At 50.6% G+C, this 19,382-nt stretch overlaps 1 protein-coding gene across 4 annotated transcripts in view; it reads left to right on the top strand.

Annotated features, from left to right (window-relative positions):
* PTPRN2 (protein tyrosine phosphatase receptor type N2) overlaps positions 1-19,382 on the top strand; it is a 799,963-nt gene that overhangs the window by 204,422 nt on the left and 576,159 nt on the right. The window lies entirely within an intron of this gene.

Here is a 19,382-nt window from a genome sequence, read left to right on the forward strand (position 1 = left end):
ACATAGTACTGGAAGTCCTGGCCACAGTAGTTAGAAAAGGAAAAGAAGAGGCATCCAAATTGGAAAGGAATAAGTAAAACTAGCGCTATTGCAGATGGCATGATACGCCACCAAAAAACTATTAGAACTAATAAATGAATTCAGAAAAGTCACAGGAGACAAAATTAGCACAGAGAAATTTGTTGTGTTTCTATACACAATAATGAGCTATCAGAAAGAGGAATTAAGAAAACAACCCCCCTTAATAGTTGCATTAAAAAGAACAAAATATCTAGGAATAAACTTAACCAAGGAGGTGAAAGACCTGTACTCTGAAAACTAGAAGACATTGATGAAAGAAATTGAGGAAGACACAAATAAATGGAAAAATAGTTTTCACGGTTTGGAAGAATTAATATTAAATCTTAAATCATGACATTAAAAAGCCAAATAACTAGCATATAAAGAAATGCTCACCTTCATTAGTAGCCAAGTGCAAATTACAATGAATTATCACCTCACATCCGTCAGTTTGGAAAGATGGGGAAGTCTAAACAGAATGTGGGCAGTCACGCGGGAAAGGAAGAGTGCTCATCTACTACTGGTGGCATGTGGGCAGGTGCAGCCTTACCGGTCAGCAACCCCTGTGTGCTTGGTGACTTTCAGAATGTGATCCTCCTGTGATCCTCCCGTGATCCTCCTGTGGTGCACAGTCCTGAGAGCACGCACTTGATGCATTCTGGTTCTCGTGATCTTGCAGCCCGACTCCTGGTAGGAGGAGATGTTCCTCACTGCACTGTGGTAGCAAAAGGGAAGAGGCAATCTATAGCTTTGGTGATGCAATATAAAACCATGTAGACCCAGAGTATGAAAATAAATACCTCTCTTCTCTATAAGCTTTTTAAAAAACAACGTGTCTATCATTCATGCGCTTTCTGTACAAAAATATGGCATGCCTGCACCTGAAGCACAAAACAAAAATAACATCTCACACTTGCAAATGTGTATTGTTTTCCTATAGAATTAAAAGGAATTTTTCTTACATAACTGAATACTTTCTACAAACCGAGGCCCTAAATGTCTTAATTGTATTATTTAAATGTGACAGCAGTGTATTTTGAAACATTATTTAAGAAATTTAGAATACTTTATTAAAGCTGCAAACCTTACCCTATTATTGTCACCACAATGTGATGACAGCAGAAGGGGAAGGGAGTTTTTCCTAAGGCTGTACTAGTCATTTAATGATAGTTAATCACTGAACCCTAGTGTTGCCTTCCCATGCTGCCCGAGTAAATACGTCACTGGCTCCCAAGAACTATAGCACATAAATGCTCTAAGTTTAAACAGATAGGATGGTCTGCAAACTCCAGGCACTTTAAAGAAAGGTTTGAATGTGTTAAAACTTTTTGATAATGTTGCCGAATTGTCCTTCAGAAGGAGTGTGTCTCATTTGCACACTTTCCAACAATAATTACTTGATTTAAAAATTTTTTTTTCAACGTTTATTTATTTTTGGGACAGAGAGAGACAGAGCATGAACGGGGGAGGGGCAGAGAGAGAGGGAGACACAGAACTGGAAACAGGCTCCAGGCTCTGAGCCATCAGCCCAGAGCCCGACGCGGGGCTTGAACTCACGGACCGCGAGATCGTGACCTGGCTGAAGTCGGACGCTTAACCGACTGCGCCACCCAGGCGCCCCAATAATTACTTGATTTTAAAGTGGATGAGCCTGTTACACTCATAACACAACAGCAACCCAATCATCATCACACAAGACCCTTTGCCAAACTGATGGGCAAAATCGTTAATGTTGCTTAAGTCGGCACCTCTGTAATTACAGATAAAGTAAGAGAGTCGTTCTTCTGTGTGTGTGTGTCTACAGTGATGCTCGGATTTTCTTCTCCATGTGCTTTCTGTAGCAACATTACACCAGCAGTGTCTGGGCTAGGAATTCTCCTCCACCCATCTCTGCTTTCTGATTCCATGGAATGCACTGACTCGTAGTAAAGGTGGGTGGATATCAGCAGGCTCGGCATCTGGGTGTCTTCAGTAGGCCATATGCTACACTGTTGCTCCCTAGAGCTCAGGGCCGTGATGGGGCCCAAGAAAGGCAGCACATGCTGGGAGCTGGGGCTTTTTCACCTCTCCTGTGTGCAGCTGGATCATGGTGTGAGCAGGAGGATAGTGGTGGTACAAATGAAGGGTGACCCATACATAGAGAGCAACGAAAGAAACCAAACACTGATGAGAGGGCAGAAGGAGCCTGAGCATCAAGCAGTGAAGTGCAAACAGAATTGGGATCAGCGAGGAGAGGTCGGAAGGTGGGCTCAGCACAGGTACAGGGATGTGTTCTGTGTTGTTCCTGTAAATGTGTTGAGCACGGGAGGGCCTGGGTCTGTCCCATGGCTCAAGGATGACTGAACATCAGCAGCAGATATGAGGTGACCTATCCCATCTGAGGAACCACCTTCCAAAGGCCCTCTTGGGCTTGTGAGGACACCAGGGTCCAATCTTCATGTCCACACCTGTTTCAGGACCCACTGGAAGGTCACCTGGTCTGACCTTCCCTAGGATGGGTCATGACTTGGCTGGGCAGCACCTGTGCTGAAATAAGTCTGACTCCAGATTGCAAAGTTCTTGCAAGAACCCTCTCTCCCATCTAGTTACTTTGGTCTCCGAGTCTGAAAATGAGAGGCCAGACCTTGGAGTATCCCAAATAGTGAGAATTCTTGTCCAGGCATCCACGGCATCCATGTTGTCCTGGTGTGGATGAACGCAGGGTTCACGTCCACTGTCAGAGGGAAGTTCGGTTCAGGTTCTCGTTGGTGAGACTCCCACATGAATGGAGTTGCCCTTGGATGCTCTACTTCTAGATATCTTCCAGGTCCTGGGTTCTGAAAGGACATATCCATCTATTAGTGAAGTTACTTTATATTAAAAACTGTCAGAGAAAGGAAAGCAATTTCACCGGGCTCCCTAGTTAATGAGAGCTGGTTGCACATCAGACACTTTCCTTGGGCCTCTGGGCTCTTGCACAGGCTGCCATTCTTAATCATGTTTTAATTTTCAAATAAATTGCTTTCATTATCCTTTCATTTACAGTTCTATGTGTGCATCACTGCTCATTAATGTTTGTCAGCACTTTGCTGCAGTTGGTTTTTAAATAGCCGTGGCTGCAGTGCAGTAATTAAGGATGATCCATGTTGGTTTACAGGAATCATTCTTTTTTGTGGTCTTTGAGAAAACAACCTAGAGGGTTGCTGAAATTGGGCCTTTCGATAGAAACACTTGAAGGCATGTGAGGACTGTGGCTCTCCTTGACCTTGATCTGGAGAAGAAGGTTTCCATGGTTCCAGCTGGCCCCTTCATCAGAAAGTTCATCTGGTGTGTCTGGCAGGGCTTGGAAGGCGTTCTTTTTGTTCCTGGTGGTTAGCCTCACCAAAGATCTCTTGGCCAACATGAAACCAAATTAAATTGTTTTGTAAATCCACTATTAAAGAACTCATTTCCCCCCAAAGGCTGATCTATCCAGATTGGAAACCAAGATATATTTAAAGTTAAGTGATGAGCTCTTCTACTGGATATGTTTATTTCTAATGAAATTTTTGGGTATTGATAATGTATTTCAACCTGTGCATGGACCACTTTGGATTGTTGGGGTCCTGGACTGCGGGGTTCTCAGGGGTAGCTGCACTGAGAGAGCCTTCCCATCGCTTTGCCTTAAGTATTATGGCCCACTGAGTTTACAGGCCTTTCTTCCCATCGCTGTTCCTAAAGTGGGGGCATATCTCTTCTATTCGGTTTCTTATTCATCCACCAAATTTTTTATCACTCTTAAAAAATTGTAGTAAAATACACATAGCAAAATTTACCATCTTAACCATTTTTTAAAAGTTTATTTACTTAAGAGAGGGAGGGGGAGAAGGACAGAGAGAGAGGGAGGGAGGGAGAGAATCCCAAGCAAGTTCTACACTGTCAGTGCAGAGCCTGATGTGGAGCGCGATCCCACGAACTATGAGATCCTGACCTGAGCTGAAATCTGGAGTTGAACACTTAACCTGCTGAACCACCCAGATGCCCCCTTCCCCCATCTTAACCAGTTTTAAGTGCACTGTTCAGTGGCATTAAGTGCATTCACATTGTTGTGCAACCATCACCACCACCGTTTCCAGAACTTTCCATCTTCCCAAACGGAGACTCTGTCCCCATTAGACACTAACTCCCCATCCCCCTTCCCCAGCGCCCACCCTCTCCTCTCTGTCTCTATGGATCTGGCGGCTCCAGGGACCTCATAGAAGGAGAATTACAGGGCAGTTGTCCTTCTGTGACTGGCTTTGCTCACATAATGAGCATCATGTCCTCCAGGTTCGTCATGCCATAGCGGGTGTCAGGATTTCCCTCCTTTTCAAGGCGGAATGCTTCTCTGTTGTACATCTATACCACATTCGTTCATCCATCCATCTGGCGATGGACATTTGGGTTGCTTCCTGGCTACTATGAATAATGCTGCTGTGAACATAGGTTTTCAAATATGTCTTCAAATCCCTGCTTTGGATTTTGGTAAATTCTTACAAAAATCATTTCCATAGGCCAAGCACTGCAGGAAGTAGGACCCACCCTTCCCTACTGGAAGGAGACAGATGGGCAATTGGATGATTGCAGAATGCAGGGTTCACTGGGCACAGGGAGGGTGGGTGGGTGGGGGGGTTGAAGGCAGAGGAGAGTGACTCTTGTGAGAGGGACAAGCAGGTCCTCTGTGTTCCCAGCCACCACATGCTGAGGGATGGATCAGGCCCCTGGAACTGGGTGATCAGGACAGTGATGGCTGAAAATCTGCTTGGACTCCAGATAGTAGTAGTTATTCCTAGTAGTTAAAATTTATTTTAAGCACACAAGTGTACTTTGTACAGAATTGAATTTCCTATAGGATAAGTTAATATTTTTTAATATAATTTACTGACAAATTAGTTTCCATACAACACCCAGTGCTCATCCCAACAAGTGCCCTCCTCAATGCCCATCACCCACTTTCCTGTCTCCGCCTCCCCCCCCCCCCCCCCGCATCAACCCTCAGTTTGTTCAATATTTTGAATACTAAAACTTCCAAGTTCACTTCTCTCTTTGGACTCTCTCTCTCTGAAGGTTATGTTTCTCTTTTTTCTTTTTCTTTTTTAATGTTTATTTACTTTTGAAAGAGAATGCAAGCGGGGGAGGGGCAGAGAGAGAGAGAGAGAGGGAGAATCTGAACCAGGTTCTAGGCTCTGGGCTGTCAGCATAGAGCCCAATGAGGGGCTCGAACCCACGAACCACGAGATCATGACTTGAGCCTAAGTCGGATGCTTAACCGGCTCAGCCACCCAGGCGCCCCTGAAGTGTCTGTTTTTCTAACAATCATGTGATGGGGGAAAGGAAACAAAGGCATCTGTGCCGTTTAGAAGACGACCTTTCGAAAAGGCATTCAGAACCGTTGGCCGTCTGGCCGGCGGGGAGGTGGAGGAGGTGAACAGAGTGGGGGATCTCCTGTATGCCCATCGTAGTCTCCCCTCTGCACCCCCAGTGGGCCCGCACGCTGCTGGGGAAGCGGAGTGGCCGAGGAGCTCCAGCACCTGAATGTTGGCTGTCTGGGCAACCCTCAGCGTGTCCTGGATTCGGTGGGCCGTGTTTCCTTGGTGCTGGTGGGCACGCGGGCGTCTCTGATGCCTCTGATGCCACTCTCCAGGCACACGTGTCTGGCTGCTTCCACTGAGAGCGCACAGGCTCGCTAGGCCATGCTGGGTCTGTGGGGCAGGGGGTGGCCTGTGCGTGCATCACCATCTGACCAACAGGCGGAGGACCAGGCTCCCTGTGGGCCAGAGCACAGGCCGGTGCTGCGGGGCTCGGGCCTGGGGGCCGCTCTTGTGGGCAGGCTGGTGGCCGTGCAGCCCCCGTCTAAGGAGGCGCTACTGACGCCGTTACCCCCCGCCCCGGGGCCCGCGGCTTCTCCTTGCACCTCCCCGAGCCCCTCCCCTAGCCCACTCAGGTCCTGCTGTTTCTGTTTCTGCCAGCTTGAGAACAGAGCTGGGGATGAAGTGGGGAGAGGGTCTTGGGTCGGTTGACAAGTAGTTGGGGGCGTCCTTCGGAGGCTCATGGCAGGAGCAGGCCCTGAGACTTAGCCAGTCTCAAGGCGCTGGGTGTTCCCCGTCTGCTGGGGCTCAGCTGTGTTCCTCCCCTGGGCTGGGGCGCACATTTTTTGGGTAATTCGGAAGGTGGGACCTTCCACTGTGAGGAGCTACCTCAGGTGTGAGAGTGGAGGGGCCTGGGCCAGGGGAGAGAAGGAAGGAGAGGAGGGGGGCGCCCAGAGTAAACCGGGTTGAGGAACAAGGGCCTTCGGCTCCCTCCCTCTCCCCAACTCTCCTCTCTCCTGCTCTTTCTGTCTCCCTCTGTCCCCTGCCCCCCCCCCCCCCCCCCCCCGCTCTGGAAAGCGGGCAAGGGGCTCTCCAGTTGCTGGAATAAGAATGGGTGCAGAGGCGAGTGATGGATGGCTGTTTTTGAGTAACTGTCACCATCCAGATAAGATGAGGGCTAACAGATTCTCTTTTCCCTCATCCCACATAATGTGCCATTTTCGTTCAGTGCTGCTTACAGCCCTCAGTGCCAGGCCTTTCTATTCTTGTCTGAATAGTCAATGGAACGTTCCAGGCTGATAAGAGGAGCGGCCTCCGTTACTTGGCAACGGGCTGGAGCAGAGGGCTGCTGATGGGGAGATTAGCTGCCACAGATAAACTGCCTTTTTTTCCTTCCCTGCTGCTTATCTTTGGACCCACAGCAGACTGCACCAAACATGACAGCCCGCGGAGATTTGGGTGGGGTCTGAGCTCTCGACAGTGAGGTTTGCCGAGTACCCTCACGCCGGCCTCGGGTGGTCCCCCATCCCCAGCCAGGTCCCTGCCCAGAGAGCCCGACTTCCTGGGGATGCTTGAGTGTGGCCAGGACCTGGAGGTCCGGATCGGCCATAGCTCCCCTGACAGGAAGCAAGGAGCCCGCTCAGCTCATTAGCGGAGGCAGGGTGCCTCCGTCATGTCCAGGAAAAGAAGGGAGAACAGTGTTGAAATCTCCAGAGCAGTGCCAATGTGTCTGTCCAGTCTGGGTCAAGGGCAGAAAACCAGAATTAACCCTCGCCTTTGGGACAGAGTCACCACAAGTGAGGACAGCACCTGCCTGCAGCAGAGCTGTGCAAATGGCACACGCGTTGGTGGTTTAGATTGTGCTTTTTCATCCTGCAACTGCGTCTTTCTCCCAGTAAACTGCCTTTCGTGTCGATGAAATCCCTCAGGGTCCCACTGCTTGGGGAGAGCATCTTCCTACCAACAGGCACTGACCTCTGGATTTTAAAGCTGGAAGAGGTGTTCAGATTATCTGGCTCCAGCCTGTAATTTTCACAAACAACCAAACAAAACAAACACCTAACCCCTAAAGACTAGGGAGGCTCAGCAGCAGGTGAAGGTCACCTAATCCGGTGGCCGCAGAGCCGGGCTCCTCCAGGCCAGTCTCTGGAAGGTGCTTTCTGTTTCATGGGAGAAGTCACAGCACCTGAGAGCCCAGACTGCCCGATGTTGCTCCAGCACTGCTGCTGGTCCCGATGCTGCTGCTCCGGCACTGCTGCTGGTCCCAACCCTGCAGCTGCTTCAACATTGTACTTAGAAAGTGAATAATGTCCAGCCAGGACCTTTTTAGGATTGTTTACACAGCCCAATGCAATGTGTCATCTTTTGACTCTGACCTCACGTTTTATTGTGTTGTTTCTATTGAAGGAAACTGTGGATGCTAGAATATCCTAGCAGGGCCAGAGCAGGCATGGTGGCCACGGGCGTTGCCTTGGTGGGGAGTGGGGGTATGGGGGCAACCCCCAGTGGGCTGTCCGATCCCTCACTGCCTTAATTTTCTTGTCTATGAAGCACAAGGGCCTGAATAAAATACACGCTATCATTCTCTTCAGCTCCCAGCAAAAACCCTGTATATTCTGAAATCACAAGGTGTGATTTGCTCACCTGCTCTCAGGTGCCTCGGGATGGCCGGGCCGGGTCCATCCGTTTCAGGAACAGAGCCGAGGACTGGCAGAGCCACATGGCCCGAGATGGTGGAAAGCAGTCAGGAAGGTTAATGTGTCCGTTGGAAAATCTATTGCTGTGCTCACCTAGGCGGTGATCTTAAGAGGCGAGCTTTCTTTTCAGGAAAGGCTATTTTAAGGCTCAGTGTGATTTGTTTTTGCTGATCAACATTGTGCCGGGGATTACCGACACCAGCCCACCCCAGCCTCTCCCCCTGGAAAAGCTCTGGGGCCCAGGACTTCCTATCTGAGTGCTCCAAACCCTGCAGCTATCAGGCCTCCTCTTCAGGGGCCAGAGGTCAACAAGAAGTTAAAATGCAGCGGTGCATGAGTGGCGGTGTCGTGTAGACCTAATCCTGCTAGGTGTGCAGACCTAAATGCGCTGCAGAAGGAGAAGGAGCCGTTCCAGGGGCGGCTGCAGCGCATCACAGCAGACTGGGGTCAGTGTGAGAAGCGCCTTCAGACACCTGCTTGGGGCTGGGAAGCACGCACAGCTCCTCTTCTCAATGCTGAACGTCCCCCTCCTGGGGCTCCTGTCTGTCTCCCCGGCCTGAGTTTAAAGCACTGGATATGAAGGCTCCTGGGTGGTGCAGCAGACCATCCCTGAGATACGTGTGAGTCCTGGAGGCTGATTCCAGTGGGTTTGATCGCTATCTGAAGGGGTCTCCAGAGCCAGGTCCCAGCGTTCACATGTGAGAGGGGCACTGGCGGTCCAGTGAGCCGAGGGCCACGCTGGGAGAGGGGCCGGGCAGCCAGCACCCACGTGGGGCGGACAGAAGTCTTGGCCGGTGTGGGTCAGGTAAGCAAGCGGCTCAACAGGCCAGAATTTACCTTCAGCCGGGCCTCCTGCCCCCTGCAGACCGGTACCTTCTGGGGCCTGTCCTGTCCGGGGACTTTCTCAGGGAGGCACAGAATGCCCGGGTCCACTTGGCTGTGCACCTTGGTTGACAGAGTCCTGGGCTCTGGCCCTGTGACCTTCTGAAATGGACAGGTGTGGGAGCTGATAAGGCACAACCCAGCTCAGGCCTGAGATCAGGAGACGGTGTCTTCCGTGGGTTTGTGGGTTCCTGTGTCACTTCAGCATGATCCATTGGCTGACAGAAGACACTGGTGAGCAGAGGGGTGTTTGAGGGAAGGACGATTCCAGTAAGGCCCTGGCACGAAGCAGGCACGTGACTTCTCACCAGCGGAGTCTCAGATTCCTGTGGGTTCTCTTCTCCCCAGCGCCTCACAAATGCCACTGGCGTCCACTCTGTGCCTCCCAGCTGTGAGCCTTCAGCTTGTCGTTTGTGCGAAGCTAAGGGAAAAGGAAAGTGTCGCTGCCAGCAGCACAGCCTCTCATTCTCTTTCTGGGTGGATTCTATCTGGGGACTCTCTGGTTTTCACTTTTACTTACCCTAGAGCTAGCAGAGTCTGGTTTCCCACATGCGTATGCAATTCCAAATTCTTGTGTGACATCTCAACCAACACTCCAGAGAGCTTCTTGTATTAAATTCCAGGTAGTGTAATCTGTGTTCAAAACCCAGATGCACATTGTTGCGGGCAGTTACTTAATATGATGTGTAAGCATGTTGATGGGAGGGGGTGCACTTGTTGAGGGGTAGGCACGAAACGGCCCTACCTCACGGTGACTGGAGCCACCGCTCCCCTGTGGAACCAAGAGTCCTTGTAGCAAGGCAGCCTGACCGCGTGCTTTCCAGGTACTTGCAGTTCTGAAGACAGCCTGGTGCCTGCTAGAAGCCCCCTCCCCCGCAGACCGATGGCTCCTCCCACGCAGGTGTGGAAGAGCAGTCAGGAGACCCCGCGGTCCGGGGCCTCACAGCCATCCTCAGCTGGATAGCGATAGTAGAGCGCCCTGGCCTTGCCTCCTCCAGAAAGCCCTCCCTGATCAGCGTTGACTTTCTCTGGCAGACCAGGCCTGTGTCTGGGCCTTTGCTTCCAGGAACTCAGGTCCCGGTGACCCCTTGATGCCCGTGTGTGTCTCATCAGATGTGAGGGGGTGGTGTTTCCCTGAATCCAAACAGTTGGGCCTGGCTTGTGGACAGAGTGGGCGCCAGATGAATGCTCACTGGTCTGGACTAAATGAAATTTGAACTAATTCTGATGACCGGAAGTGCCCATGTGCCCCAATGAAAACCCGTCACCCAAACGTGATTGTGGTGTGACCCCAGCAGCAGCTGTAACCGGCCTCAGGAGTCCATGCAGCTCCTCCCCCACCTCCCGGTGGAGATGACTCCTGCCTCGCGGGACACCGTTAACATCTATCCACATCCTCATTGCTCACTGAGAGTGCCCTGCTTTGTTGTATTCTTTTATTTTGAATTGCTCTTTGTTAAATTTTTAAATTGAGGGAAAATACATATAATTTAAAATTTGCCATGTTAAGCTTTTTTTTTTAACGTTTATTTATTTTTGAGAGAAAAAGTGCAAGTGGGGGAGGGGCAGAGAGAGAGAGAGAGAGAGAGAGAGAGAGAGAGAGAGAGAGAGGAGACACAGAATCTGAAGCAGGCTCCAGGCTCCGAGCTGTCAGCAGTGAGCCTGATGCGGGCTGTAAGATCTGTAAGATCATGACCTGAGCCGAAGTCGGACGCTTAACCGACTGAGCCACCCACGGCCCCCATGGTAAGCCTTATTAAGTGTACAATTGAGTGGCAGTAAGGACACTAGCATCGTCATGCAGCCAGTACCACCTTTCCTCTCCAGAACTCTGACATTGTGGGCACATTTGTGATACATGGTAACTATCAGGTGCTTTGCCTTTGGATTGATCTCACTGGGAAACATGGAGGCAGCTGAGCAGCGAAGAGTGTTCCTGCCCCTTGTCTCTCGTCAGCCTCGAGCAGGACTGGGAATGTCCAAGCTGTGCGTGGGCGGACCCCTGTGTCTGAGCAAGCAGGGCCGGCCTGAGTGTCTGAAGGGGCAGCCCCAGCATGGTCTGTGGATCGCTGTCTAATCAGGGTAGTTCACAGTTGCCAAAAGTCAGAATCTCCTGCTTACGCCCGTCCCCATTGTGCACCTGGGCTCCAGGCTACCGGAAGGATCTCTGGGAAGCAGGTGGGCGCCAACCCCATGGCCAGTGTAGGGATGGAACAGCCTTTGGAAGGGCCCTGGACTCTGCCTCTGGCTGTGGGTGGCTTGTCGTGGTGCAGACTCCAAACTGTTGCTGTAGGGACACCTGGGTGGCTTAGTCAGTTAAACGTCCGACTTCAGCTCAGGTCATTATCTCACGGTTCGTGGGTTGGAGCTCTGTGTCGGGCTCTGTGCTGACAGCTCGGAGCCTGGAGCCTGCTTGGGATTCTGTGTCTCCCTCTCTCTCTGCCCCTCCCCTGCTCTTGTGGTCACTTGCTGTCTCTCAAAAAAAACCAAAAACAAAACAAATAAACATTAAATCTGTTGCTGGTATCTGTTGGCTACAAACAGCCATGTGCTGGTCCGTCTCCCTCCCTCCTCAAACCCCCAGTGGTTGTTTGTTTTCTTCCGATGTGGGCTTAGGTGACCAAAACGGTGAAGATACCTGGTTTGGCTTCCCCTGCCCTGGCCTGGTGCCGTCACAGCTGCACAAGTGACGGCATGTTAGTAATAAAGGATGTGCAGACTCTAGGCCAGCCTGCCATTTACTGTGTGACCTCGGCAGGTCACACAACCTCTCTGGGCCCTCGTTTTCCCAACAGTGAAAGGAGACCATGACAGTTGAGACCATGGCAGGTTGTCCTGGGATTAACTGAGTCGCGTGTGTAGCAGTGGTACTGGCACATCATAACTGCGTGTAAACACGTTAGCTCTCACATCCAGAGTTGACAAACAGCGGACCCAGGGAACTTTGTTAATGAGTTTCAGAACAAGACATTCCATCACTGCAGTGTAACTGTTTTCTACGTCAGAAACTGGGACATGTGTACGGAAAGGAAAGCTAATGCTCAGGGTGATGACGGCCAGAAGGCGAAGGGGAACATGACGGAAGAGGCCAGGCAGGGCTCGCAGGCGTCACGGATGCACGCTGTTGGGTTTGAGACCTTGGGCTCCTGCCTCTCCCTGCCTCAGTTTCCAGCTGGTGTAAAATGGGATGGTGGTGTTTCCTCAGAGTGTGACGGGGGTTTAGAGTTCTTGCACATAAAAGGCTTAGGAAAGTGCTTGGGGCATAAGCGCTCAGTGGCAGTGACGGGACCGGTTTTATTTATTCTTATTGCTGTCTTCACTGTTCACCCACTGCCCAGCCTGGCTACCAGCCTGGGGCTTATGAGCCACATTTACCTTCCCAGACCATACCGCACTCCTCAGGCGATGGGAGAAGTTGGTCCCCAGTATTCACAGAAGGGGTGGCAGAGCGTCGTCACTCCCGAGCTTGAGGACCGAGGCTGTCTCGCAGCTTCCGGACAGCCGGCCCCTCTGTGTGTCCCCGGCCGTGCTGTGCACAGAGGCGTCCCTGGGGTCTGATGGGGCAGGTCCTTCCTACATGGCCTGTGGACACCCTGAACAGCATAGTGGGGGGGGGGTAAGCTTCTACCTTGGGAGGAGGGGAGAGAGATTAGGGTCCTACAGGACAACAGAGGGGAGGCCAGAAAAAAGGAAAGGGTGCTTTAGCTTGGAACAGCATGACACTGGAGGGCGGGGCTTTTACGCTAGCCTGCCTGAAAGGTGGGTGCAGGCATCTGTCTGCAAGTGAGGGGGGGGGGGTGTCCCTTGGCCTGGTTGTGGCCGGGCAGTCCCCAGTGTGCATGGATGGGTGTAGAAGTCTGTGCACATGTGTGTGCAAGCATGTGAGCTTGTGTGGGTGTCTACATGTGCATGTCACTGACTCCCCTGCCTCCCTGGGGAACACCAGCACCATCTCCAAACTAGGGTCCAGGCAGCTCTGTGGATATGGTTTTTGGCCTGTCTGGGCTTCCCAGGAGCTCCCCCACCAACTGTCCCTGTGAGGATCCTGTGCTGTGGGGAGGTGACCACCAGGGGTCGCTGTTGCTGCTTCATCCTGCTGCCACCTCGGTGCCAAGTTTGATGCAGGGTGGGGGTGAACCAGAACCCGTTTTACAAAATGTAACGTACTTCCTAGATGGCAGCTTATGGGTGCTCAGATACAGCAGGTACACCCACCGTGGACTCAGGGACTGGGTGCCCCAAAACACATCTCTCTGAGCCTGTGTGCCGTTTCTGAGCACTGGGTTAAATTCCTGGAACGTCCCAGGAGGGCCTTGTGGTCAAACCCCTTACCACTTCCTGTGTTTCCCCTGCAAGCCCCCGGGAGCTGCTTTCGACAGACCCCTGTTCCTTTTGTCCCATAGGGTTGACCAGCCATTTCACAAGGTGCATGAATGCATTTATTGTTTACTGTATGCAGTATTTTGAGAAACTAAATGTATGTCACAGGCCATTGTTTCTATGATTATGGAAAGAGGCAAGGCTGATCCCTGGGCTAGACCTCCTGAAAGCTCTTGTTTTTACCCCTGCAAGGAGATTCTGCATACGGATTATTTACTGTATGTTTCTCTCCTGCCCCATAATTATTTTAATGCCACCTCTGGCACACCCTCATTTGCAAAGACTTTATAACTGTGACACCTTTTCTGCCGATCCCTTCTAGCTCCAAAATCAAGAATATTGTTCTTAGGGTTTCCAGGGAACAAAGATAATACGTTTGCACATGCATATTATTTACATGAATAAACTATTTACACAAATTATTGAACAGGTATGTGCTTTGCAATAATTTCTTAACGTGCCCTAAACTAATTATCCCACTCTGAAAATCTAAATAAGGTGATCACATTGTGTTTGTGAATTACCTAGTCTCATTATCTCTTCCCAAAGAAATAATGAAGAAATGTAAAAAAGATGCATAAAAAAATAAAAAACAGGGAAAGACAGAAAAATAAGAGAGGATTGAATATGATGGGTGCAAAGAAAATGGTTACTTCCTTAAAAAAAAAACCACCACCAGAGCCTGCACAACAAGATCAGAGATGTGACGAGAACAGCCAGTGACCAGCAAGAGGGTAGAAGGTAGAAGGTGGGTGGGTCCTGTCCTGGGGTCTGGGGGATTCCTTCCCTGTCTGGACCTTTACGAAGAGACACTGACGATGCTATGAGGGACGTTTCTCAGCAGGTGTACAACGTAGACTCCACAGGCTTTTTTTCAGGATGCCCTTTAATGCAAGCCTGAGGTGAATTGCGTGACGGACGCTGAACAGAGATGGTTCTCTCCAGAGAGACCTAAACCCACCTGTTCAAGCCCACAGCCGCTTGGTAGTCTGACCTGCTGGTCTGGCTCATTCTCTGAGAGGCCTGCACTCTGCAGTCCCCAGAGCCACAGCATCCTGAGAGTAAAGGCCAGTATCTCTGAACATGAACATGCCTTCCCCAGAGCAGAGGTCCTCCACGTGTGAGGCTGGGGACGGATGAGCTGGGGGAGGACCAGTGCTCTGAGCCTGCGCGGAGTTAGAGGGGGAGGAGGTGCCGTGTTTGCTGAGAGCACGGAGGAGCACCCCCTCATTTGCAGGCTCCACCACGAGCCCCCTGGGTTTGTTCTCAGCGATCCCTGGTCCTGCCTCCAGCCGGGTCATGTGCTGGGACTTGTGCACTTCTAAATCAGTGTGAGATTCCAGCGAATTAGGATTCTAGTTGATGGTGGTATACATTTCTGTGGGCATCTCAGCTTTTCAAAAATGTTTATTTGTTTTGAGAGAGCGAGAGCGAGCAGGGGAAAGGCAGAGCGGGAGAGGGAGAGAGACTCCCAGGCAGACTCCACACTATCAGCACAGATCCTGACACGGGACTCGAACCCATAAACTGTGAGATCATGACCTGAGCTGAAATTGAGACGTTTAACCGACTGAGCTGCTCAGGCGCCACTCAGCTTTTTTTTCAGGCAAGTGGAAAAACACCAGTTAATCGGTCACAAATATTTATTGAACCTACAGTGGGTGCAGAGTAGTGTCAGATGCGGGAGCTCTAAGAGGCGTAGCTCTGGTGCCTGCCTTCCAGGAGCCCATGGTGCCTGGAGGTGAGAGGAGAATGTCAGTGCCAGAGGGATGGGGAGATGTGTGTGCACACAGGTGTGCCCACGTGTGTCCTATGCAGCCTGGAGACAGGCACAGCCCCACAGACCGAGGGAGAAGTGAATTCTGGAACGCCGGTCCGGGAGGGGGGCACAGCCACAGGCCTGCATCAGTGTTCCGGGGACAGTGATGTTGATGAGTGAAAATGACTTCTGCCTGGGGGAATAATGCTCCAAGGAATACTGGTTCAAGCAAAGGTACAGACATTATGAACGAGCTGTTTTTTTCACATTCTTCAAAAAAAACAGCAAAGAAATCATCAAGGTCTCTTTCTAACAGGAGAAACCCACGGCCCAGTTGTAGATGGCCGTCTGGTCAGTGACACTCAGCTGGGACAGCAGCAGCTATTTTCCGAGGATTGCAAACGTCCCTTGTTTTTCTGTTTAAAAGCGTGTAGTCTCGGGTTTCCAGAAGCGGTGGAGACCCAGTCTTCTGCTCTGCAAAATGAGGAGGGGGATTGTCATCTCAGAAATTTGGTCTTGGGGACAGCCGTCAGCAAGTTTGGGGATTTTAAGCACAGTCCATGATTCTGTGGTTGCTGTGGTTACTGCCCACAGAGGTCTGGGAGGTGGCCTCCGCACGGAAGGATGCAGTGTCACTTGATTGGGGGCCATTGGGTCACCTCTCCCAGCTGGCAGCAAGACAGCTTTGTTTCTGCTTTGGAGAAACACATGTTCCGTGGGCTGTCCCTCGGAATATTTCCTTGAACCCCAGAGGCTTTCTGTGCCGTGGACTCGGGGAAGGGGCTGGCCTACAGCTGGGTGGCATTGGTGTCCTACGGGTTCACCTCTGAAAAGGCTGTGGATCTGTCCTGCTCTCTTACTTCTATGGTGGTCCTCCTCGCTGAGCCACCCTCCCCTGGACAGGCAGCTCACCCCTTGGTTTCTGGCAAAATGCAAAACCTGCCTGGAAGGTGCCAGAAGTTCCTGGAGGAGGGCTGAACCTCTCCGTGCCCTCAGGCTCTGCACACACCGCTGACTCGCTCCGCATCTGGGAGCTCAGTGCCTTGGTCCCAGAGCTCTAGCGACCGGACGCTTCCTGTCCTCCACAGAGCCTGCTCCCCTGCCTAGATGTCCCTGCCAGCCCTAGGTAGGCAGCCCCTTTCTGTAAATGTTGGAGCCCAACCGGCTGCTACTTTCGTGGGGTCTTTATGTGTCGGATGAGGTCAGTGCCCCGTCTTTGTGCCGCCCCGGAGCATGTCCCTCTGTAGCCTGTACCACAGTTACAAGTGAGTAGTTTGCGTGTCCACTTCTGCCCCGGATGCATGTCCCACCGCTATCCCACCTGTCCAGCAGGGGGGACATCAGAGCAGGGCGTGCGTTTCCTGAGGTTGGAGGATGAGGCCGAGCAGTGTGGGCAGGGACGGAATCCACACCTTAGGATGGGGAGGGCACCGCAGATACACAGCATTACGGGGCTGGAAATTAGGAGAAGGTGTGGATGAGAGTGTACACACAGTCATCCAGAGGAAACAGAGAAAAAGGTAGTGAAGTTGTTTATTGAGAAATAAATAAGGAAATCAGGTTTCTGGTAGGGAGGTATTAACATATCTGTTTCCTAGATGAATTTATGATGTTGGAATGGCTGTATCCTTGGGTTCTCACACAGTGTGGCCGCTAGACAAATGGCAGGGCTGTCTATGTGTATACGTGTATGCACATACACACAGCACACGTCACGTGTACACAACACACATGCAAAGGCATGTGCACGTAACACTTGTAGACGCACATGCAAACACATACACGTGGACACAAACACACACAGTATACACACATGTAGATGCACATATGTACACACACCAACACGTGTGTCTGCACAGTACTGTGTAGCTAAAAATAAATCTGTGTATAAATTGGACCTATAGAGTTCACACCAGTGTGGTTCAAGGGTCAACTGTATATGCCATTCTGGAAAAGACACAACTTTGGAGACCGTAAAATGGTCAATGGTTGCCAGGGGTGAGAGGCGTGGAGGGGTGAACAGGGGGAGCACAGAGGATTTTCAGGGCAGTGACACTACCCTGCGTGACACTATAATGGTGAGCACGTGCCACTGTGCTTTTGTCCAAACCCATCGGTGCACAACACCGAGAATGACCCTGATGTGAACTACAGCCTTCGGGTGATAAAGAGGCATCACTGTAGGCTCATTGGTTGTGGCAAATGTACCACTCAGGCTGGGGGCTGTTGGTTTGCATACGTGAGGGCAGGAGGTATATGGGGACTCTCTGTACCTGCCCTTCAACTTTGCTGTGAACCTAAAACTGCTTTAAAAAATAAAGTTTGTTTAAAGGATAAAGTTTAAAGAAATGTACTAGGGAAAGGTCTGTCCTGCCTCATCAGCAAGGCTGTAGTCTAGGGGCAAAGAGAATCAATGGTTGGTTTAGTTTCAACATTTAAATCATTAAAACCAAATGACTAGCTAAAACTAAACCTAATTTTAAAAGCACAAAAATACTATGTATTATATTATATATATGTGTTTTAAGTATATAGTCGAGAGAGAGATTTCAAGAAAATCCAATAATTATTTTTCCAAAAATATACTTACCACGTTGTGTGGCACAAACCAACTTTCAAGGGTGAAGCCGTTTATACTTCAGAGGGAATTAATTCACTTGGGATGTTCCAAAATAGATAGGAAATGTCTTTGGCCATTTTTCACTGATGAGGACCTTAGCAGGTCACGACGCTCAACTGTAAAATGTGGGGTCAGCCCATCTTAATGCTCCTCCCAGTCTCTACATGTTACAGTTCTACTTTCCAGATACTCCATTTGTAAAGTAAAATGAGAGTTTCAGGTACATTATAGAGAGTTCTTAGCTTTTCTCTTAGCCTCCTTCTCCTCCCTGCCCCCTCGTCCTTCCCCACATGAACACGCCATCCACAGGCACAGGGTTCTTCGCACAAGGCAAAATCAAAAGAACGGGGACACTTGCTGTCTGTGTTCACGTGGAGCAGCTTGCCTGTCTCACTGGGTAGTGGCAGGGAGATGAGACCCTCCCTCCAAGGGAACTGTGACTGGGAATCACTGTGGCCGGAGATGGCCGTTGTGTTAAGTGAGTCACTCAGACAGAGGGGCGGTGCCATAGGGTGGAGGTGACCGGCAGAGCTCCGCACGGCCGGGGTGACCCACAGAGGTGACCGGCAGAGGTGCCCAGTAGAGCCCTGTGCGGGGGGCGGGGCCGGCAGAGGGTCTGACTTTTCTGCATGGCCGTGGTGTGCCCGGAATGAGCAGCTGTGCCGGCTGTGTCCCCTGCTGTGCAAAGTCCCATAGAAATCCACGACATGCTCTCCATACTTAGGATGATTTTCTGCCGATCACACAGCGCCATCCATCTTAAGCACATATGGGACATCAGACCCGTAATCACTGAGTCAGCCTGGCGCTGGGCGAACGTGTCTCTGACGATTAAACTTGTTGCACTTGAAGGCTTTTCCTCGGCTACACTTCGTGCAGTGAGACTGTTGTGAACAATAAGGGAAGTGTTTCCCCCTCCATCCGGGCCTGAAGCTGCAGATGGCCGCCTGGCCCTTGAATTAGTCTTTTGTGTGTACGAAGGACAGTAATTTGGATGTTTGAACCCCCTACAGGAAGCTTATTTCAAAGTGAACAATTTGCCGAATAAAGACTAACTGGGGCCTAAATTAACTGGAGGGTGTGGTTTGAAAAGATGTCGATGAGCAGAGTGTGTCATTTTAGACAGATGGAACAGACTAGATAAATTGTGCCCGTTAGTCTCTCTTGTTCTGGAAGCACCTTGAGCAGCCTCACTGCTGTTCCCGCATCTGCCCCCGTTTGCCAGCCTGCGTGGCAGGTACTTCCACGATCCTCAGGCTTCCACAAACTCATGTTTATATTTCCTGGGTGTTCTGTTTCTCATCTGGAAAACCGATCCTGAGTACTATTGGCTTTTTTGTCACAGGACTGTCAGAAGCAAAGCTTCAAGTCAGAAAGGTGAAAGCCAGGGGCAGGAAATTACAACAAGTGAGTGGCGGGGGTGGCAAGGGGAGAAGGGATGAGAGAGTAGAATAGAAAGTGCCAGCTACTCTGAATTCACGTCCTTTTCTCTATACCTTTGGAATTGTGTTTTTTATCATGCTCTTCTATTTAAATAAACCATTACTTTCCAAGTGCTTCTGACTTATGATAGTGTTTTGATGACTTTCTAAAGCCGTGTTCCAAAGCCTCACCACAGTGCATAATTAGAATATATTGCAAGGATGTGTGTAATGCCTTTCTTCTCTCTGAAAATGAAA

Source organism: Acinonyx jubatus, chromosome A2, assembly GCF_027475565.1.
Source record: "Acinonyx jubatus isolate Ajub_Pintada_27869175 chromosome A2, VMU_Ajub_asm_v1.0, whole genome shotgun sequence".
NCBI classification, from domain to species: domain Eukaryota; kingdom Metazoa; phylum Chordata; class Mammalia; order Carnivora; family Felidae; genus Acinonyx; species Acinonyx jubatus.